At 42.4% G+C, this 14881-nt stretch overlaps 1 protein-coding gene across 2 annotated transcripts in view; it reads left to right on the top strand.

Moving 5' to 3' along the window:
* Window positions 1–8461: 8461 nt before the first annotated feature.
* LOC127058533 (solute carrier organic anion transporter family member 1C1-like) overlaps window positions 8462–14881 on the top strand; it is a 55226-nt gene continuing 48806 nt past the window's right edge. Inside the window, exon 1 of one of the 2 annotated variants that reach the window (XM_050968684.1) lies at window positions 8462–8720. The gene's annotated coding sequence lies outside the window, so the exon portion shown is untranslated. The remainder of the gene's footprint in view (window positions 8721–14881) is intronic. The other variant, XM_050968665.1, reaches the window with a different exon arrangement.

Genomic DNA, 14881 nt, shown 5'->3' with positions numbered 1-14881 from the left:
GGACTGTCAACAGGAGGTACTAGTGTTGCCTTTACCCAATAGCAAGTTTCAAAACATGGATGGCATTTGAAATCAGAATTTTCCTTCTCCTAGGTAGTCTGCCCACCCACCTAAAGGACCTCACCTACCCTGAGCTCTCTGGTTATGTTAAAGGCACCAGATATTTGCTTTTCACACCCTTACTTTTAGTAAAAACATATGACGGGAAATCCGTGGCTACTGTAGACACCTGCCTTTTTTAGGCATTTTATAGATGCTGGGAGGTCATTGCCAACCCCAATCGGGCCAGAACAGCCCTTTCGGGAGGCACATTCAGTAATACAGCAATTTCATAAAAATCAACCAAAATTCATAAATCAGACATAGACACTGTGACAGGTTGGATCACAGAAACCCCCTTGGGATCTGCCACCCGATGTGCAAAGACTACCCCTGCTCCTGTTTTCCCTGCCAGCTCAGGATTCCAGCACCCTGTCTTGCTGAGCCAGACGCTCCCATCTGCTCCAACCCAGGGTCTGAATTATTTGCCCCAAAGCTGCAGGTTTACCTAAAAACAGCTCACAGAAGTGTGCTTGTCCTTAGCACTCAAATGCCCAAATGGTCTAAACCCAAATAAATCTGTTTTACCCTGTATAAAGCTTATGCAGGGTAAACTCATGAATTGTTCACCCTCTATAACTCTGATAGAGAGATATGCACAGTTGTTTGCTCCCCCAGGTATTAATACATACTCTGGGTTAATTAATAAGTAAAAAGTGATTTTATTAAATACAGAAAATAGGATTTAAGTGGTTCTAAGTAGTAACAGGCAGAACAAAGTAAGTAACCAAGCAAAATAAAATAAAATACACAAATCTATGTCTAATCAAACTGAATACAGATAAGATCCTCACCAGTTCCAGAATGCCCCCTTCTTACAGGCTAATCTCCTTTTAGCCCAGGTCCAGCAATCACTCACGCCCCCTGTAGTTACTGTCCTTTGTTCTAGTTTCCTTCAAGTATCCTCAGGGGTGGAGAGACTCCTTCTTTAGCCAGCTGAAGACTCATAGACTCCAAGACTGGAAGGGACCTCGAGAGGTCATCGAGTCCAGTCCCCTGCTCTCATGGCAGGACCAAATACTGTCTAGACCATCCCTGATAGACATTTACCTAACCTACTCTTAAATATCTCCAGAGATGGAGATTCCACAACTTCCCTAGGCAATCTATTCCAGTGTTTAACTACCCTGACAGTTAGGAACTTTTTCCTAATGTCCAACCTAAATCTCCCTTGCTGCAGTTTAAGCCCATTGCTTCTTGTTCTATCATTAGAGGCTAAGGTGAACAAGTTTTCTCCCTCTTCCTGATGACACCCTTTTAGATACCTGAAAATTGCTATCATGTCCCCTCTCAGTCTTCTCTTTTCCAAACTAAACAAACCCAATTCCTTCAGCCTTCCTTCATAGGTCATGTTCTCAAGACCTTTAATCATTCTTGTTACTCTTCTCTGGACCCTCTCCAATTTCTCCACATCTTTCTTGAAATGCGGTGCCCAGAACTGGACACAATACTCCAGTTGAGGCCTAACCAGCGCAGAGTAAAGCGGAAGAATGACTTCTCGTGTCTTGTTTACAACACACCTGTTAATGCATCCCAGAATCACGTTTGCTTTTTTTGCAACAGTATCACACTGTTGACTCATATTAAGCTTGTGGTCTACTATGACCCCTAGATCTCTTTCTGCCATACTCCTTCCTAGACAGTCTCTTCCCATTCTGTATGTGTGAAACTGATTGTTCCTTCCTAAGTGGAGCACTTTGCATTTATCTTTATTGAACTTCATCCTGTTTACCTCAGACCATTTCTCCAATTTGTCCAGATCATTTTGAATTTTGACCCTGTCCTCCAAAGCAGTTGCATTCCCTCCCAGTTTGGTATCGTCCGCAAACTTAATAAGCGTACTTTCTATGCCAACATCTAAATTGTTGATGAAGATATTGAACAGAGCCAGTCCCAAAACAGACCCCTGCGGAACCCCACTTGTTATACCTTTCCAGCAGGATTGGGAGCCATTAAGAACTACTCTCTGAGTACGGTTATCCAGCCAGTTATGCACCCACCTTATAGTAGCCCCATCTAAATTGTACTTTCCTAGTTTATCTATAAGAATATCATGCTAGACCGTATCAAATGCCTTACTAAAGTCTAGGTATATCACATCCACCGCTTCTCCCTTATCCACAAGGCTCGTTATCCTATCAAAGAATGCTATCAGATTAGTTTGACACGATTTGCTCTTTACAGATCCATGCTGGCTATTCCCTATCACCTTACCACCTTCCAAGTGTTTGCAGATGATTTCTTTAATTACCTGCTCCATTACCTTCCCTGGCACAGAAGTTAAACTAACTGGTCTGTAGTTTCCTGGGTTGTTTTTATTTCCCTTTTTATAGATGGGCACTATATTTGCCCCCTTCCAGTCTTCTGGAATCTCCCCCGTCTCCCATGATTTCCCAAAGATAATAGCTAGAGGCTCAGATACCTCCTCTATTAACTCCTTGAGTATTCTAGGATGCATTTCATCAGGCCCTGGTGACTTGCAGGCATCTAACTTTTCTAAGTGATTTTTTACTTGCTCTTTTTTTATTTTATCTTCTAAACCTATCCTCTTCCCGTAAGCATTCACTATATTAGACATTCCTTCAGACTTCTCAGTGAAGACCGAAACAAAAAAGTCATTAAGCATCTCTGCCATTTCCAAGTCTCCCGTTACTGTTTCCCCCTCCTCACTGAGCAGTGGGCCTACCCTGTCCTTGGTCTTCCTCTTGCTTCTAATGTATTGATAAAAAGTCTTCTTGTTTCCCTTTATTCCCATAGCTAGTTTGAGCTCATTTTGTACCTTTGCCTTTCTAATCTTGCCTCTGCATTCCTGTGTTATTTGCCTATATTCATCCTTTGTAATCCGACCTAGTTTCCATTTTTTATATGACGCCTTTTTATTTTGTAGGTCACGCAAGATCTCGTGGTTAAGCCAAGGTGGTCTTTTGCCACATTTTCTATCTTTCCTAACCATCGGAATAGCTTGCTTTTGGGCCCTTAATAGCGTCCCTTTGAAAAGCTGCCAACTCTCCTCAGTTGTTTTTCCCCTCAGTCTTGATTCCCATGGGACCTTACCTATCAGTTCTCTGAGCTTACCAAAATCCGCCTTCCTGATATCCATTGTCTCTATTTTGCTGTACTCACTTCTACCCTTCCTTAGAATTGCAAACTCTATGATTTCCTGATCACTTTCACCCAAGCTTCCTTCTACTTTCAAATTCTCAACGAGTTCCTCCCTATTTGTTAAAATCAAGTCTAGAACAGCTTCCCCACAGTAGCTTTTTCAACTTTCTGAAATAAAAAGTTGTCTGCAATGCAATCCAGGAACTTATTGGATAGTCTGTGCCCCGCGGTGTTATTTTCCCAACATATATCTGGATAGTTGAAGTCTCCCATCACCACCAAATCTTGGGCTTTGGATGATTTTGTTAGTTGTTTGAAAAAAGCCTCATCCACCTCTTCCACCTGATTAGGTGGCCTGTAGTAGACTCCCAGCACGACATCACCTGTGTTTTTTACCCCTTTTAGCCTAACCCAGAGACTCTCAACACTTCCATCTCCACCTCAGTCCAAGTGTGTACATTTTTAATATATAAGGCAACACCTCCTCCCTTTTTCCCCTGTCTATCCTTTCTGAGCAAACTATACCCATCCACACCAACATTCCAGTCGTGTGTATTATCCCACCAAGTTTCAGTAATACCAACAATGTCATAGTTTTATTAGCACTTCCAGTTCTTCCTGCTTATTACCCATACTTCTTGCATTTGTATATAGGCATCTAAGATACTGGTTTGGTCTTGCCTCCCAGCTTTGCCCTGACCCTCCTTTCTCTCTGCCATTAGACACAATGGAGGGGTCTCCCAAGGGTTTAAATAGACTTTCTCTTGTGGGTGGAGACCTCTCCTCCTCACTCCTATGCAAAGTCCAGCTCCAAGATGGAGTTCTGAAGTCACCTGGGCAAGTCACATGTCCATGCATGACTCAGTCTTTACAGGCAGAAGCCGTTGTCCACATGGTATCTTGTATGTCTCCAGGAAGACTTCTTATGTGGATTGGAATATTCCAAGATGCATTGTTCCCCAAATGCCTCCTGATTGGGTCGTCAACCTTGCGAATTCCTCCCTAAAGAAGCTGACCAAATGCCTCACAAAGCTTACTTAGAAATCAAGCAAGTATACATAACTTTGAACACATGAATGGTGCCTGCATACAACTAGGATGAATATAACCAGTAGATCATAACCTTTACACAGATATGTTACATGGCACATGCAGCAAAACCTTATTCCAGTTATATCATACATACATTTATAAGCACCCCCCCATAAAGCCTTATGGGGTACACTGTCACAGACACATCACTCCAAATCATCACATGAGGATTAGTTAAAGTTGTTTGTACAGAGCCTTGAAGATGAAAAGTTCTCAGCATTTGTGTGTGATGTGACCAATGGGTACACCGAAGGAGGAAATAAAAAAATGACACTTGTGAGGCTTGGTCTACCCTATATTGGCATAGCTATGTCAGTCTGGGGGTGTGAAAAATCAGACCCCCTGATCAACACAGCTAATGCTAACAAAACCCCCAGCGTTGATGCAGCCATGGTGACAGAAGTGTGCTTTTGTTGGCATAGAGAACATCGTCGGGGAGGTGGTGTTCCTACACCTGCAGAAAAACTCCTTCTGTTAGCATAGGCTGTGTCTACACCAGGGGGCTATACCTGCATAAATATGCCAACACAGGCACTGTAGTGTAGAGGTAGCCTGAATTATACGTAATAAAAGGGCAAAATAGCCTTCCTTTTCCAATTGTACTGATGGCTGTGAAATAGCAAATTTTCCCATGATTTTCCAATTTGTATCTGCCATGGTAAATGATAGAAGTCACTAATATAGCATGGTTTGTGTCATCAGCTTTTGTAGATTTTTATTAATTATTTTATGTCTCCCATATGGAAGATGCTATAGTGAAGATCTGAAATGGAGCTGCAGCTAACCAGCTGTCAGAGGTTCGAACTCTAATGGGCAAGCTCCCCAGCAATGTCTTAAAATATGGAGGGGCAGGGAGGAAGAAGAGAGAGACTTAATGATTTCTTGCATCTCCATTTGGCATCTCCTTTGGACAAAGTGATTTGTAAATTGCATCTTTTTTCCCCCCCTCCCATGTCTAGGCTTGACTTGTCATGTGTGTTATCACTGGAGCTTAAAATGGAGAGAACTTGCATGGACAGTGTGATATCCTATTAAAAATTATCCAGATATATAATTTTTAATGAAAGTAAGCCAAAATATTAAATGTGAGGAAAAAGCTCAGCTTAGTCATGTGTTTGTGTGTGTGCATGTTTGTGAGAGCCTGTGAAAGTGTATGTAAAGGGCACCACCAGTTTATATGTACTTTTTGAATATAATATATATTTACAGTTTCAGACCCATAAACTGTTTCTGTCTGTTCTTTTAGTTGTTTCATTTCACTTTGAAATACCTATTTTGGGAGGTATTTTTCAAACTAGTGTTTTGAAGCAACAGCCTGAGAAGTATATGTGTGCATAGGCTTTAAGCCTGGGTTGCCACCACCTGATGGGCTTTCCCAGAAAGACAAGAGTAGCTGCTGCTGCTCCTGAACCCTTTATGAACCCAGAAAGGACAAGGAGCCTTTTCCTTTGACTCTGTGGGATGGAAAAGCCAGGAGTCCTTTTCCAGCCCAGGATGGGCAGAGAAGAAGAGGACACTTGGATCCCTAATAAAACCTGTGGAGGGTGTTATTGTGGTTCTCAGCTGGCCCCTAAATGCTACTGTGGGAAGAGCGTTGCCTGCAAAATGCTATTATGGAAGAAATGCAACTAAACCGTAATTTATTATTATTATTGATTTAGATCTATAAAAATGCTAAAAAGGGCTGCTGAGCCACACACTTCAGGCACCTTTGACATTATTTAGGAATCCACCCTTTGGGCAGCATTACAATGTAAGATATAACAAGTGGCAATAGATATAGTGAAATTGCAGTGTAGTAGCTTCACTCACATTCCCGTTTCTAACACAGACTGGAGCAGCTGCTGTCCTCTCACATTGTATAGCAGGGATGACCAAACTTACTGACCTTCTGAGCTGCATATGACAATCTTCAAAAGTTCAAGAGCCTGCCAGGGCTCAGAGTTTCAGCACCGCATGAGGCAGCTGCCAGGGCTCAGGGCTTCAACCCTAGTCCTGCTGAATCCCTGAGCCGCATCAGGTACCTGCTGTGGGGCTGAAACCCCAAGACTCCCCTACCTGGTGGGCAGAAGCCAGAGGTGATGAATGGACACTTGGGGTTACATGTGCCCTCAGATTTTTGCCAGGGTCACGTGGTACCGCTGGGGCCCCTGCACCACAGCGTCTGGAGTGGCAAGCGGCAAGCTGGAAGCTGCAAGCTGTGGCTAAGAGGAGAGGCAGTGGCAAACAGCTGGTAGCAGCAGGGAGAGCCTCTGCTTTTGCTGCTGCCTCTCCGCACTGAGCTAAAGCACTGGCCCATCCCTGCAGCTCCCAGCTGTTTGCTGCTGCCTCTTCACACTGAGCTAACAGCTAAGAGCTTCAGGGAGGGGGCTGCTGAGAGTAAGGGGGGGCAAACCTTTAAATTGTGCCTCTCCCTCAGCAGGCACCAACTGTCTCTGGCAGATGCCCCGAGCTCCCCCAACCCCACCAGTCTGGTAGGCGGAGAATGGAGGGGCATGGGTGACTCCAGGAGCCGCACTTTAACTGTGAAAGAGCCGCATGTGGCTCACAAGCCAAGATTTGGCAGCCCCTGCTCTATAGGAAGAGTGAATGGGAGAGAGTGCATGTTGCGTCTGGAACGGTGTGTGACCCTGATGATCAAAGCCTGCTGGATCTAACATCTGCAGCCAGGTCTTTTGGTTTGGCAGCACTCTGGTGTGGTAGTTATATATATATATATATATATATATATATATATATATGCCAGCTTCTTTGAAATTTTTAAAATGGAGAGTTTGAATGAATTCTTTGCAAAACTGAATACTTTCTTTAAGTAATGCATTCAGTAGCCACTGTGCTACTACTTTTGACATTAAATTCAATTTATTTTACAATCTCCACGTTTCCAGGGACTGAATCAACATCTGCATTACTCCAGTTTTACACTGGTATGCCTGCATTGACTCAATGATGAATCAAGCCCTCAGTGTTCAGTATGCCATATATTTTTATATTGATAATGTAGATCTGCATCATAAAAGATTTTCAGCAGGAAGCTGGAGGTTTCAGTAACTGGATAGAGGATCATTCTGGCTTTTAGGCACATGAGGCGATGTAAGAAACTACTGTGGCACATTAGAAGGATGTTTTTGCTAAAAAGATCATCAGCCCAAACAGTTTGAAATGTTAACACTTACATTATTAGGTTTTAGAGTCATCACACTATTGAGCTGAATAGGAAAAATTTACATCTGTCTTAGAATTCTTTTTTTAGGCTGCCTGAGAAGTAACAATCTTGCTTTGGTTCAAATTTGATTTACATTTCTAGGCTGCAAGGTCTAGACATTTTATTTTTTGTGAAAGTTTGGGGGGCATGGTTCTGTGGCAAGAGGTGGATTCTGCAGCCACAGATTAGTAGAATTCATGGGGTCCAGTGAGTGATGCTCGTGAGAAGCATGTACCAACATGTGTAAATAAATCTAAAGCTGCATAAGAACAAGCACAGAGAATTACAGCGCCAGACCTCATTCTGTAGGTGCCAGAAGTAGAACAAATTTTTCCTACCAGGCTGTGGAGCTGCTCCAGTGCCACTACTTCTGCCTTGAAGTTGCTGTAACCCCTGCTGCTGCACTCCTTGGGACAAAATAGATGGTAATCAAGCCCACATTTTCCCCTCTCATGTCCTGTGGCCATCCCCAGATGCATGGGGCACGGAGGGGCCTCTGGAACTGGGCTTTGCAACAGTCAGCGACTCGGCATCCCTTGTGGGGGCTTCCCACATATTTCACATTGTACAGACCCACTCCCATCCTTCTGCAGCAGGGACTTTCTACACCCACAGAAGAAAGGGAAGGATCTTCCCCGAAGTGTATACATTAGGGCATCTAAATTATGTTTTACTTGGAGCCATAATTTCATCCCTGGAGGTTAATGTTTCCCACTCCAGTTATGTGGTACTTCACTGTTGGGTTTTTCACTGCTAATTCTTTTGAAAAAAATAGGCCATGCCCCTTCTCGCTCTCTGCACCAGCCAGCAGAGCAGGACAGGAGCAGTGTAGGAAGCGGGAGGAGGGGTATATAATGTATTCAGTAATAGCAAGAACAGTTTTGTGTATTTCCCCCGACCTCCTAGGCATTATGCTTGCCTGAAGAATGGTGCCTGCTTGAGTTTCTTCATTGTTCTTGTTACTGCAAGTTATTTGCTTAAAGCCACCATACTGCGCTGTGGTAATTATATTTTTCCAAAGCTAGAGTTAAAATCTCTCACAAACATTTCTCTCCAGTCAGTTTGGTGCCAAGGTAACTTGAGAAACTTGAATAGATACAGGGCATTGAAGTCCCACAGTTGTGTGCAACAACAAAGCTTAGTTTGTTACCAGTTTCAAGGGAACACTGCCAAGGATTTCTGGACTATTTAACTCACTGTGTTTTGAAATTGTACTCATCAGGTAGGAAAATCCTCAAAGTTTTCAATATGTATTCTTTTAGTTCATATGTTCACTCTGTTTTTAATCTACAAAATAAGCTTTTCAGTTCATCTGATTCAGAATGTGGGTGTTAGTAAAGGGACACCATAAACAGACATTTTGAAATCAATTTCTGTCTATTTAATCTGTTTATCTATTGAGAGGCAGGCATGAGAGAGAGAGAGACTGGTGTATAGGTATACAGGTTTTATCAGCATTACTTTGAGACGGGCACATTACTTGCAAGTGGCAAAACCGTATGTGCATTATACGGGTGATCACAAATGACGGCAAATAAAACCTTAATAACATGTCACCCCATCATGTGTCCATATGTCCCATGTCTGTTACAGAAAACTTTTGTTTTTAGTATTGTTTCTGGAGATTAAAACATTTATTGAAACTATTTCTTGTATTTCTCCAACTATAAAGCCAGGTGACTCAGATTTTCATTTGAGTTTATAGATGTTCGCTGGCTAGTGACCTTGGGATACATCCAGCCTTCCAATAATAAAGAGGTTCATTCTGCTGTTTACTCTAACGTATTTCTAGTCTCCATTAATAATACCACCTCATAAAGTGCACCCATACACTTTATCTGGGATTTTCATAAGAGGCTAAGGGAGTGAGGTAGTGAACTTCTATTGAAAAATCAGTGGATTTTGGGTTCCTAAGTCCCAGCCTTAAGGAACAATCCAAGTGCTTTCTGCATCATGGTGGAAAAGCCAGGTTTAGATACAGGGTAATATTTTTAAAAGCAAGGTAGTCCCATTTTCAAAAAATACCCTAGGCATTTAGGAGCCTAAGTCTTGTCAGCTTTCAGTGTAAATTGGTTTCCTATGTGCCTACGTCACTTTTGAACATGGAATCTGAGCTCCTACATCACTTAGGAGTGTTTGAAAATTTGAGCAATGAACTTATTTCAATTTGCCAGGCTGGTAGTAGGCTAAGCATGACAAAGTTATGTGCCAAATATGCTATAGTCCTTGATAATTTACAGCTCCCCATGCCAGATCACATGTGTAAAGGGCTTTCATTAGTGCCAGTGGGAGCCAAGGCCCAGATTCTCAAATGTATTTAGGTGTCTAAATAGGCAAAAGTGCCTATTATCCAAGCTGGAGGTCATATATCACGTAATTATTGCCTCCAAAGGCGGGTGTTTGGGAAATACAAAGGGAAAATGCCAGTAATGCAGGGCAGAAAGGTATGTATTGTGGGTGGGGAGTTATTTAATTCTTCAAGGTTGGGCAGTGTGACAGGAAAGTCCTCATCTGGAGAACAGTGGGCCAAAAGCCCATTATGGGTGTAGGGAAGAGGAAGAGATTGAACTCAAAGACTATGTTTTATGTAAAATGTCTTGATCTCAATTGTGTGTGTTTTTAACAACTGGCCTGTTAACAGCGTTACCATTTAACTGGTTGCAAACAGACTTTGAAGCTAGACATCTCACTAAGATGAATGGTGAAGCAAAACAGTACAGTTCATACTGTACCTTTCTGTTAACTATTGTTTTGGGGCAGTTTTCTGGAAGGCTGGACAAACAGGCAACAGTAACTGCTAGCTGCAACGTGAAGGTTCTTTTGGATGGAAAAACAACCTGTAGAAACTTGACTCAATAAATTCAATAAAAATCTTGGGTTTCCACAGAAAACTTCAGAAATTGCTAAGAGTGCCCAATAGAGCATGATCTGTGTGTTATTATTTTATTTGACATAGTTTGCCATGTCACGTTGTATCATTGTTCTCAAAACACCTCTTAAATAATCTGGCTAGCAGGGAATTCAGCATCTTGCTGCTGTTACCTTATATTATAAAACCAGTACCCATACTGATAACAGGCGTATCCAGGCAAATAACTACTTAAGAACTGTATTAAACCTTGGTATTTTATTTATTTATTTGTTGTTTATTATAGGGACTACTAAGCGCCAGTTGCAGGCAGTGGCAAATCCCACACTGAGTTCAATAGGATCATTAGTCCCCAAATTCTTTCCTTTTTTGTAATTATTTTTATTAGTTGCCATGTAAAAGGTTGGCCTCATAAAACCTTTCTCCAGAAACTAAAAAAATGGAAGGTTGTAACACTGGAGAAAAGTCTCAGGTGAATTAGACCAGTGGTTCTCAACCTTTTTTTCATTTGCGGCCGCCTAAAAATTTTTGAATGAATGTTCAGACCCTTTGGAAATCTATTGTCTGTATATATAGTTGAATTCTGTTCAGTCAGTTTTCAGTCTAAGTCCTTCACGACCTCTTAGACATAGTCTGCAGACCTCCAGGGGTCCCCAGACCACAGGTTCAGAACCACTACTTTTTCTTGACATGTTTGCTAGTCGGAAGTGGCTTGAGCAGTGAAGGTTGGACGTGAGTATGAGCTTTCCCTACATTCAGAGATGTTTGGGTCCATCTCAGGCTTGGCCATACTAATCAGTGGAGATATTTGTATTTAGAGAAGGGTTTACTTTTTCCCAGCGCATCTTTTCTTCTTATTTGGCGATGTCCTACTACTGAATTTGTGGCATCAGACATTTCCATGGCAACAGACTGTGATACCATTACCAAAGGATTATACTTTACTAAAGGATTAGAGAGATGGAGAGTCTGGTACATGAGAGAGAACTCTTAGGTTTAAACATGGTAGTCTGAAATAATACTAACAGGAGCTCCGAAAATGGCTAGCACATTGCATTTTGTACTCTGTGTGTGTGTGTGGTAGGTTTTCTGCAGTATTACAGTTTGAAGGCTCTAAGGGAATTAATTCATAACCACATATAAAGCTACTCCTTCTCCCCAGCATATTTCAGGTGGAGCTGATGTCTCTGGACTATAACCAGTGTATTCATTCAGTCCTTTTTCATATTTCTGTCTTTTACTCTGTGTCCTGTCTTCGCTGTCTTCTTAAATGTTGTAATACATAAAGTCTGAGAAACTCCTTCTCCATTCATTTTTCTTTGAAAGTAGATTCAGACTAAATACTTCTGCAAAACACTGAAAAATTTGGCATTTGTTTTATTCTGCATGGCTTAGAAAGCAGATTCTCTCTCTCACTGTTTTTGCATTTAATAATTTTTGCCCCCTACTTCCTCACCTCCTGCACAAAAGAAGAAAACCACAAGAAAAGCTGTAGTTGAGGCTCTCTGACAAAACAATGCTTTTCAAGAGCTACAGTACTTTGTACCCTTTGAGTGTATTTTCACAAAGCAGGGGAACATAAGGACTTTGAGTTCCTCATTCTTTACTATTCTTCTCACCCAGAGTGAAATCATAAGTGTTTGATCATTGCTTAAGAAATGCAACCCGTGTCTTTTAATGGCTAAATTCTCTGCTAGTTAAAACTAGGTTCAACTTCCCTGAGGCTCGCATCAGTAACCCCAGTATAACCAGGGCCCATTTTACATGAGTACAGGGGAGCTGCACCAGTTTACACTAGCAGACAGCTTGTTCCCATGGTTTTAGGATATAGTCCCCATTGAGGTGAGATTAGGAACCAGCAGCCACTCCCACTCTGGCATTCTACCTGAAGCCAGCACAGTGGCTCCAGAAGTGCTGAGGGAGGAGTATGCCCAAGGGGCCCCACTCACACCCTTTTACCTGTGGCACATTCACTTCCCCTGTGCCAGTCCCGCAACTTCATTAGGCCAATGTCCTAGGGCTTGTGCTTGGCCTCTATACAGAGATGCAAGGGGCAGTGGGAAGGAAAGGCAGAATGCCTCACTCACCATTGTATGCCCATGCAGGAGCAGATGCAGTCTAAACCCTTCATTTTTTGTTTTAATTCTCAGTGTTTCTGGACCAAAGGCTCTTTCCAAGAAATGTAACTAAATAATGTATCATGAAATAAATAAATATTCTATAGAACCAGAACTTTCACTTAAAGCGATATCAGCTAAGGCACAGTCAAGACATGAAGAATGGGTCACCCGGCTAACACACTCAATACCTTATCATCGTTCAGCTCAGCCACAGGCTCCTTTAGTTGTGCGGAAATGCTCCTTCAGAAAAATAGCATCTTGGTGATTTTAAGTCAGTTAAAAACATATTTATTTGATAGGATGTTCTCAGGTTATTCACACACAGTCCAATTTCTAAGCAAGCTTCTGTGTATAGAGGTAACTACTGCAACGTGGAGGGTTTGTTTACCTCATTAATATTGTGAAATCTGGCTCAGCACCCAAGAATGAAGAAAGTTGTTCCTTCTTGCCCTGTACTTTGGGCAGTTGTTTTCACCAGTGGGTACAAAGCTCTACCATTCAGCTTTAGTGACACTTTATCCACACACCGAGCAGGGTAACAGAAAATCTGGCCCAAAGAAAGTATCACTTCAGATATAGCTACAGCCGAGTTACTGTACATCAGATTTTAGGCAGTTCATTGTGTATTTTTTTTAGAAACTTACTTCAATAAAATGGGCTGTAATTTTTGCTACATTCTTACCTCAGTGTATGTTACTATTGTTTAATATGATTTTTATGTACACATAGGCTACATCTGCACTACGAGGTAGGGGTGCGATTCACCTGCTCGTGTACCTTACTTGCACTAGCTCCCATCCAGCTAGCCTGAGCATGAATAGCAGTGTAGCCAGGGCAGCACAAGTAGCAGTGGCATGGCTGAGGTGTGTTAGAATAATAGAATGACAGGGTTAGAAGGGCCAGCAAGGATCATCTACTCTAACCCCTTGCCAAGCTGCAGGATTTGTTGTCTCTAAATCATCCAAGACAGATGGCTATCCAGCCTCCTTTTGAGAACTTCCAGTGAAGGAGCTTCCACAATCGCCCTAGCAGGACCGGCTCCAGGATTTTTGCTGCCCCAAGCATCAAAAAGAAGAAGAAAAAATGCCGCGATCGCAATCTGCTGCACTATTGTCGTTGCTTCAGTCTTCAGCGGCAGGTCCTACGCGCCGAGCTGGAGTGAGGGACCCGCTGCCGAATTGCCGCCGAAGGCTCAGACGTGCCGCCCCTCTCCGTTGGCCGCCTCAAGCACCTGCTTGTTGGGCTGGTGCCTGGAGCTGGCCCTGCTCCCTAGGCAGTTTGTTCCATTGTCCTACTGTTCTTACAGTCAGGAAGTTTTTCCTGAGATTTAATCTAAATCTGCCATGCTGTAGTTTTAATCTATTGCCTCTTGTCCTGCCCTCTGTGGCAAGAAAAAACAACTTTTCTCCATCTTTTTTGAGCACATACTCACCAGTTTCAGGTGGGTTTGTACTTGGCCAAGGTCGGCTGTGACTCTGCTAGTGCTACCTCTGCTGCCGTAGCTCACTCTAGCATGATGAGAGCTAGCATGACTATGTATGCATGAGCAGGGAAATCGCACTCCTAGCTCATAGTGTAGCCATAGAGAGAGATATTCTATGATACAAACGGGAATTAGGCCCCCAACTCCCAAAGCATTTTAAGGGCAGTTAGGCATCTAACTAACTCCTCTTTCTGCCTTTGAAAGTGTCCCCCATAATGTTTTGCTTGTTTGTGTGGGTATAACCTTCGCTTATCTGTGTGAGCAGCAGGTCCACTTCTAAGAAATAATTCTGTTGGCGAAATTAAGGCCCTAATTCAAGATACTTCAGTGTGTGTGTAGCTTTAAGCATGTGAGAAATCCCATTGACTTTAATGGGACTACACAAATGCTTAAAATGATGCATGGGCTTAAGTATCTTACTGAATTAAGACCTAAGAAAACAAACCCACTTTTCTTGAGATAGCCACATTATTGAGTCCATTAAAATTAAATGGCCGTTTAGATATAAATGTTGTGTGGGGAATAATCCTCAGGGTGAATAATTTTTTGCTGCAGAAACGCAGCCCACCTGCTTTTCAAGGGAGCTATGAATAGTTGTCAGACTTTAATTTTTATTTCAAGAGACCATTCTGCATATAAGATGGTGTCTGAGGGGACTGGGCCTGCCCATCTGCTACAGTGTTTGATATGCACGTTTTTCTATCTTCGTCTCCTATTATTTATCTCTACAATCCAGAGATCTAGAGTAGCTTGAATTATTAATATAATGTCACATGAGGGCTCAGAACAGCCACACCATCACATTCCGTCCCCTCCCCCCCACACATTTACTGAGATGTAAGTTCTCTGCCAGAAAAAAAATACAACCCAGTAGTTGAGCATAAATTCACTATCCTAAAAGCTATTTGCGT

Source organism: Gopherus flavomarginatus, chromosome 1 (assembly GCF_025201925.1).
Source record: "Gopherus flavomarginatus isolate rGopFla2 chromosome 1, rGopFla2.mat.asm, whole genome shotgun sequence".
Lineage (NCBI taxonomy): Eukaryota > Metazoa > Chordata > Testudines > Testudinidae > Gopherus > Gopherus flavomarginatus.
This window is presented reverse-complemented; position numbering and strand designations above follow the sequence as displayed.